This window comes from Amphiprion ocellaris, chromosome 5 (genome assembly GCF_022539595.1).
Source record: "Amphiprion ocellaris isolate individual 3 ecotype Okinawa chromosome 5, ASM2253959v1, whole genome shotgun sequence".
NCBI lineage: Eukaryota > Metazoa > Chordata > Actinopteri > Pomacentridae > Amphiprion > Amphiprion ocellaris.
The window spans coordinates 28,638,617-28,647,217 of record NC_072770.1 but is presented as its reverse complement, the minus strand read 5'-3'; the positions used below and the strand labels follow the sequence as shown (position 1 = coordinate 28,647,217).

Genomic DNA, 8,601 nt, shown 5'->3' with positions numbered 1-8,601 from the left:
TAGCATGTCGCTCTAAAAACGTCATCGTATAGCATGTTGCTCTAATAACGTTCATTGTATAGCCTTTGGTCCAAAAAACATCATAGTATAGCATGTCGCTCTAAAAACGTCATCGTATAGCATGTTGCTCTAATAACGTTCATTGTATAGCCTTTGGTCCAAAAAACATCATAGTATAGCATGTCGCTCTAAAAACGTCATCGTATAGCATGTTGCTCTAATAACGTTCATTGTATAGCCTTTGGTCCAAAAAACATCATAGTATAGCATGTCGCTCTAAAAACGTCATACAATAGCATGTCGCTCTTCAAAACGTCATAGTATAGCCTTTGGTCCAAAAAACGTCATAGTATAGCATGTTGCTCTTAAAACGTCATAGTATAGCATGTCACTCTGTAAACATCATAGTATAGCCTTTGGTCCAAAAAACGTCATAGTATAGCATGTCGCTCTAAAAACGTCATAGTGTAGCATGTCGCTCTAAAAACGTCATTGTATAGCATGTCGTCCAAAAAATTTCATAGTATAGCATGTTGCTCAAAAAACATCATAGTATAGCATGTCGTTCTAAAAACGTCATCGTATAGTATGTTGCTCTAAAAACGTCATTGCATAGCATGTCGTCCAAAAGACGCCACAGTATAGTATGTCGCTCTAAAAACGTCATACTATAGCATGTCGCTCTTCAAAACGTCATAGTACAGCCTTTGGTCCAAAAACCGTCATAGTATAGCATGTCGTCCAAAGAACGTCATAGTGTAGCATGTGGCTCTAAAAACGTCATTGTATAGCATGTCATCCATAAAACATCATAGTATAGCATGTCGCTCTAAAAACGTCATAGCATAGCATGTCGCTCTTCAAAACGTCATAGTATAGCCTTTGGTCCAAAAAACGTCATAGTATAGCATGTCGTCCAAAGAACATCATAGTATAGCATGTCGCTCTAAAAATGTCATAGTATAGCCTTTGGTCCAAAAAACGTCATAGTATAGCATGTCGCTCTAAAAACGTCATAGTGTAGCATGTCGCTCTAAAAACGTCATAGTGTAGCATGTCGCTCTAAAAACGTCATAGTGTAGCATGTCGCTCTAAAAACGTCATAGTGTAGCATGTCGCTCTAAAAACGTCATAGTATAGCATGTCGCTCTAAAAACGTCATCGTATAGCCTTTGGTCCCAAAAAAGTTGTTCTGTCCCGGCTGTCTGAAGTAGGTGAGGAGCAACACAAAAACAGTCCAAACGCTGGTTTCCAGAGGGTTAGACAAGTATTTATTTGAAAGAGTAAGTTTACAACAACACAACATGTGAGGGGGTTAAAAGCAAATGGGTGTTAGTAAAATAAAAATAAATAAACAGAACTAAAAGTGAACTTCATGTTGACATTGATGGGCATTCCAACCAGGAACAAAGTAAAAAATAATCAATACGAAAAAAAAAACTCTTCCTGTTCACCTCTTAAAACCCCAAAACACACCGCAGTAGCACCATAAACTAAAACTACCAATGGGTTCCCTGTTTTCCTTTCTGAACAATTCAAAGGTCCCTCTCTATCTCCCCAGACATCCACCAACCACTGGAACACATCTCCAAAGTTCTGCCAGGCCAGCTCAGCTTCCCCTCAGAAGAAGTGCCGCCACCTGCCAGATGAAGGAGCCTTTTGAGAAGCAGCTGGCATCGTGATTGGACTGTACTTTGGTCTGTTCCAATCCAGCTTCAGCTCCAGAGACGGCAGGCGGGACGAGTCAACGGAGGCCGGGTGGACGAAGGCATGCAGCTGAGTACAATCCAGAAAACAACAGAGGAGGAGTGCAGTGTCCAGGGCCAGAACAACAGAGTAGCATGTATGTCTCTTAGAAAACATCATAGTATAGCCTTTGGTATGAAAAACACCATCATATACATCGTATATTGTACAAATAACAAGTCAAAAGAAAGAGACATACATTGTAGAATTGTAGTAATTGTGGGCTGACTGATTTACTGATTATCAGTATTTTATTTTTTACTGATTTACGGAAATAAATACATTTAAAAATGGCGCTACTTTGGCTCTGAACCTTAATCTACCTGTGGTCGCTCTGTCTTCTGGAGTGATTTGATTGGTTATACGTCACGAATAAAACTCCTTTAACTTAACATCTGTAAACAAAACAAAAACGTATCAACAAAGTTTTCTGTTAAAGTTTGTGTTCTTGTAAGTTTAACTTCAAGATTTTAAATACTTTCATTTACTGCAAATGAATATCGACTCCAAATGTCTCACTAATAATCATTATCAGCCTTAAAAACCCACAAAACACCCCTCTATACTCGACCACACTTAGTACAGTCCGGTTCCCCCTTCTATAAATCTGCTTGGAATCGTCCACTTCCTGTTTGTCAAAGTGGCCTTCTACCTGGACAGGTTTTGTTGGAGCTCATGCAACAAACATTTTGGGTAACTGCACTTTAATATGGATGAATGACACTGAATTAGAGTCTGTTTTAATGAGACTGAGTTAAGATGTGTAGCTCTGTCATTAAATAGTAAATTATTTCTCAGAATTCACAGAGAAAAGTCTGAAATGTTTGCTAGGTTAGCGTCCCACATGTTCTTTGGCTCAGCTAAAGCTAACTCTCTCCACCTTCTGGATCTCTTGAGTTGCTTGTTGTTAAAATATCTTGCTAGAGGTGCTGAAGCTCAGAAAGTCTGAGCTGTTTGTTCAAAATAAGCTCATTGTCAAGTCTTATCTGAACTGTCCTCTTTTGTTTGAACTTTCCCTAAATTTAGGAGTTAATGACAGAGCAGCACATCCAGACTCAGTCTCATTTATGTAGAGATTAAACTTCAGTGTCATTCATTGATGTTAAAGTGCAGTTTTTCAAATGTTTGTTGCACATGCTCCCGACCAAACCAGTCCAGGTGGAAGACAATGTGAAGAGAAAGCTCCAGAGGATGAATATCACACATTTACATTGGAAATAAATGTCCTTTAATTAGACATCGTCATGTAAAAGTTGGATTTCCCTTTAATGATGTTCAAATCTTTGCTGAGTGTTTTGTTGATGTTGGTTTCTAAATGTTTTCTGACACTCGGCCCCAAAGATTAAAACCTTCTACGGCTCACAAGCTGCAACAATTCACACATTATCAACTATCTTTCTGACTAAACTAAGATAAAAAGTGAAAAACTGCCTGATTCCTGCATCATGAATGTAAATCTTTTTGGTTTTTATGACAGTAAACTGAATATATTTGGGTTTGACATTTTATAAACCAAAACAAGAAATGAATTAGTGGAGAAAACAACAGATTAATGGTCAAAGAAAATGTGTTTTCCAACATATATGGCTGAATTACTCCAACATTACAAGATACATACAATTTGAATTCAATTTTATTTATATAACGCCAATTACAGGTCAAATTGTCTCAAGACACTTTATTTTTATATTTTTTGTCATATTTAAAATATGACAAAGTAAGAAATTTAAACCTCTTGACTAATCCAATTTATTATTTGGTTTTTAAGAGACTAATCGACAACTAAAATAACTTTCTCCACTAAAACTAATAAACATGAGGTGAAATAGAACAGTTTTAAATACTGCAGTCCCACGATGACAAGAATAAAGTTTGTCAACAAAAACTAAATCTGCTGGTGGATTCCATTAAAGTCCTAATAAATGATAATAAAGTGTGATACTAAAGGTTTGTGGTGCTAAAAATCTCAAAGTAAAGATATCAAGTTGAACATCTGGATGGAGGTTGATAAAAGTTGACCTTCTTTCATTTCTCTGGAGCGACTCCATGGATTTTATGGATGGTGGTTAAAGACCTGCTCTTCTAGTGGTCTTCCTTCTAGTCGCTGTAAAAAGTCACTCCATCCTGGCCGACTTCAACACCTCTTCATGACAACCTGTCCTTCCTCCGACCTGGTGGAAACTCCAGAAACTCGGGAAAACCCACGGAGACTCGAAGAACTCGTGGAGACTCGAAGAACTCGTGGGGCGGGGGAAGGTGTGGTGGGTGGTGGGGGGAGGTGGGGGAGTAGAGGGGGGAGGCCGCCACCCACCTCCCCGCCTACTCTCCGCCCTGACTCCACCCAGACTCCGCCTTGGCTCCACCCATGTGGTCACTTGAGGAACTTCGATGTCAAAGGGACGACGAATTTATTTCTTTTTATCTGATCTGTAGCTCAGTGAGTTAAGGATTTGCCTATGGAGCTGCAGGTCGCTGGTTCAAGACCAGACACTTCTTAAGTTTTCATCAAAATCCTGACAAAGACAAAGAAAGAAAAATGCCAGTGGTGGGTCTCGAACCTGCGACCTTCCACTTGGTAGTCCTCTTCTTATCCTCCTGAGCTACTCGCTCAGATACTAAAACTTCTTTTTTTTGCGCATTTATCATCTATTTTTTGCCATTTTCGAATTTTTTTTTAAACTTGAGTCTCGACTCGACCGTTTTTCTCAGGAGGTTGGACTTCAGCCTTTGTGCTGGAGGGTTGAACCCTCAGTTCCAAGACTTTCCAAGCCTCCACACCTCCCGAGTCCTCAGGACCTGAGCTTTCACACAGTCTGAGGGCTGAAATTTTCTGAGTCCCACAGTAGTTCTCTGTTAGATTGAACTTTCAGACAGTCCAAGGACTGATATCTTCTAAGTTCCTGAGTAGTTCTCTGTTAGTTTGAACCTTCAGACAGTCTGAGGACTGAAATTTTAAAAGTTTCTCAGTACTTCTCTGTTAGTTTGAACTTTGTGGTTAACAGAAGCCTTAAAACTTGTGACCATGAGTCTTGATTTCACATTTAGACCATCCATCTGAGTTCTTCTCAGACCTTCACCTGTGGGTTTTTTAGAAATCCTCAACAAACTTTGATTCTCTTCACTGAACAGTAAAGTTTGTGGAGATCAGAAGGTAACATTAGTTTGATAAATGCCTTCAACTACTAGTAGACTTTATCTGGAAAGCAGTTTTCTGAAATGAGTTCTTAGTAAATCTATCCACAATCAAACCAAGAACATAGAAAAAGGAAATGTTTGAAGAAACAACTTGATGTTTTCGTTTCAGACTAGAAAACGCTTCAAGACCTTTATCTGTTTTTGCTCTTTTTGATCGTTCTATTGTCTCTTCTGTTTAATTTGATCTTCTAAAGGTTAACTGGTGTCTTTTCAAATGTTTTGTCTTTAGTTTGATTCTTCTTAAACGTTTAGTTTTGCTCTTTTCTCACCTTTTATTCTTTTCTAATGTCTGATTTGATTTCGAAATGTTTTGTCTTTTTAATGTTTGTTTTTTCAAATGTTTTATCAGCTTGTTTGAATTTTTTTCTTTCCCAATATTTAATTTTTCGATTAAATCTTTAAGGTTTTTCTTTTTAAATGTTTTACCACCTTTTAATGTTTAATTTTCTTTTTAAATGCTTCATTGTATTTTCTGTTTAATTCCTTTTTGAAGTTATATTGTCTTTAAGATGTAATTTTCTAATTAAACATTTAATTTTTTAATTAAATGTTTTGTCTTTTTAAAGGTTTAATAATCTAATTAAATGTTTTGTATTTTTTTAAATGTTAAATATTCTTCTTGTTTAATTGTATTTTTTTAATGTTTAATTATGGAAAATATTTTCTCTGTAATTTTGAATACTTGTATTTTACAAATTTTGTTTAATTTCATAATGACATGTATTGTATGTTTATCTAATTCAATATTTTGTCTGTTTAATATAGTTAAACATTAAATACAATTACATTATATTAAACAGACAAAATATTGAATTAGATAATTAAACAAGATACATGTAATTATGAAATTAAACAAAAATTGTAAAATACAAATATTCAAAATTACAGAGAAAATATTTTCCATAATTAAACATTAAAAAAAATTAATAATAAAACTTTTAAAAAGTTTTATTGTCTTAAAGATTTTGTCCTTTGATTTAATTGCTTTTTGTTACGTAGTTTATTTCTTTAATCTTCTTTTTCTGTCAAGATTTTAACCCCAATCTTAAAAATGAAATAAAACCTTAAATCACAATGAAAATACTTCTGTTGTCACAATCATGAGTTAGTCAATTATTCAGTTTATCAATTCAACTTTATTTGTTTAGCACCTTTTACACAGATAACAAAACTAAACAAGCAAAGACAAAAAAAAACTATGCTACAACTATGATTAAAACTCAAAAACATTTCAATAAAAAGATTTAACATGGTAATAAAAAATGTTGTGTCCAGGGGATGGAGGGAGTTTATTGAAGTCTTCTTGGGCTCACATGGTAAATCATTTAAAATATAAACTTGATATTCAGTCTAACAATATCTCCCGTTTTCTCCTTAAATGAGTCGACTCTTCTTGTGCTTTCAGACCAAAGAACTACAGACTCTTCACAACCTGCTCAAACTCTTGGTACAGGACCTCACCACACGGGTCAAGAAGGTTTCCGTCTCATTTCTGCTCTGAAGCTCACCTTCTCCTGCTCAAACTGCTGACAAATGTTTCTGCTGCTCTAAAGTCTGGTCTCCAGAACTTCCTAAAAACTCTCAAAGTCTCTTCTGCTGCAGGTTGCTTTGTAGAACTGTTACAGAAAACCTCACTAAACCACATGGAGGGGCCTCAAGATAGTCGTCCAAATGAAACCATACAAAAACCAAACTAGCACAACCCAAACGCTAAAGTCTCCTGCAGCCTACCAGAGAACCTCTGAGAACAGAGAATCAGGACAGGAACTCTTACCTTCTGGACAACCAACGTTGGTTCTCAAACAAGAATACAGACTGTGTCTGACCAAAAACCTCTAAAGACTCACTACAGCCAAGATAAAGACACAACTCAGCTGGACCAAATCCACTAATCACTGCACACATTAGCACCATGTGCTCACTGTGGCTAAGGAACCACATTTACCAAGACAACTATCCAGTACAAAGCCCTAAAACACACCAAGAAACACATTAATGACGATTTTACTGCTGGAAGCTGCAAGCCAACGCCTAAAGAACAACCTAAAGCAACAGAGCCAAACCCAGTTCACTGGTGAAGAGAAGCAGAGGAAATGTTTGGCTGCAGCTAAATAAAGCAGGAAGACACTGAGCTGCTCAGGTGTTCCTGATAACACCAAGCAGCCACCTGGACAGCCAATAGGAACACAGCTTACTGGAAGTCCAGAGGACTGGGTTAGTGAAGGAAATTTAGTTTAAAGTTGAAGCAGAAAGTTAACAAAGAAAGTTGAAAACCACATTCTGATCCCTGAAATCTGAGTTTTCACACAAAGAACACCTGAACATTTCAAACTGGTTCCATAGTAGAACCATCATTGTAAAAACGTCATAGTATGGTGTGTTGCTCAAAAAACATTAGGACCCGGCTGTCTGGGGTCGCCGAGGAGCAACACAAAAACAGGACAAACGCTGGTTTCCAGGGAGTTAGGAGGCTATTTATTTGAAAGAGGAACTTTACAACAACACATGTGAGCAGAAAAATCACAAAGTCTGTCTTTACTTCAGCTGAAAATATTAGTTTTTGTCTTATTGACCAAACTTTTCAGGAAGTAGATGAAGAATAATTAAAGCTCTCATGTAGAAGTCCAACTTATTTTGGATCCTTGTGGAGAGTTTAATCTTAGAGTTTGTACAGCTGTTGAGTTTTTAGAGTCACATGGATTGTTTTGACATTTAATAACCGAGTCCTGAAATAAAATTACAGTTGTGGATTTCTGTCATTTAGTCTGGACTAAACAAATAACAGCAGCATAAATCTCAAACGTCATTATGAGGAGTCTGGATTGAGGTTTCTCACTTGATAATGATCAAAACATGAAATTTAGGTTGGTTTAAAGGAATATTCCACCTTAAATCTTTGAATGTTGACCTAAAAGGTTGGTTTCAGGAAGTATTCCACCTACAAGGTCCTCAAACATCCACCTTAAAGGAACATTCCACCAAAAATCCTTGGACATGCACCTAAAATGTTGGTTTAACCGAGTATTCCATCCAAAATCCTCAAAGAGACCTGAGGGGCTGGTTAAAAGGAATATTCCACCTAAAACCTCAAATATAGACCCGAAAGGGTGGTTTAGAAAAAATCCTTCAATGTAGACCAAAAAAGTTAGTATGGAGGAATATTCCACCTGAAATGTAGACCTGAGAAGTTGGTTCGGAAGAATATACCATCCTAAACATCCTTAAATGTAGACTAAAAGACGGTTTGGAAGAAAATTCCACCTAAAATCCTCCAATGTAGACCTAAAAGGTGAGTTTAATGGTATATTCCACCTAAAATTCACTACTGTAGACCTTGGAGGTTGGTCTGATGGTATATTCCACCCAACATCCTTGAACATAAACTTAAAAAGTTCGTTCAAAGGAATATTCCACCTAAAATCCTTCAATGTAGACCAAAAAATCTTGGTGTAAAGGAGTATTCCACCTTAAATGTAGACCTAAAGGATGGTTTGGAGTAATATTCTACTCTAAAATCTTCCAATGTAGACCTAAAAGGTTGATCTGATGGTATATTCTACCCAACATCCTGGAACATTTACCTAAAAGGTTGGTTTAATGGTATATTCCCAGAAGAACCCTTGAACATCGGGCTTAATGGTATATTCCACCCAAAATACT

At 36.8% G+C, this 8,601-nt stretch overlaps 1 long non-coding RNA gene across 1 annotated transcript in view; it reads left to right on the top strand.

The window, feature by feature from the left end:
• The window catches only part of LOC129349021 (uncharacterized), a 7,889-nt gene extending 6,081 nt beyond the window's left edge, over window positions 1–1,808 (top strand). Inside the window, exon 3 of the long non-coding RNA XR_008601814.1 lies at window positions 1,562–1,808. This is a non-coding gene — a long non-coding RNA (uncharacterized LOC129349021). The remainder of the gene's footprint in view (window positions 1–1,561) is intronic.
• Window positions 1,809–8,601: the final 6,793 nt, after the last annotated feature.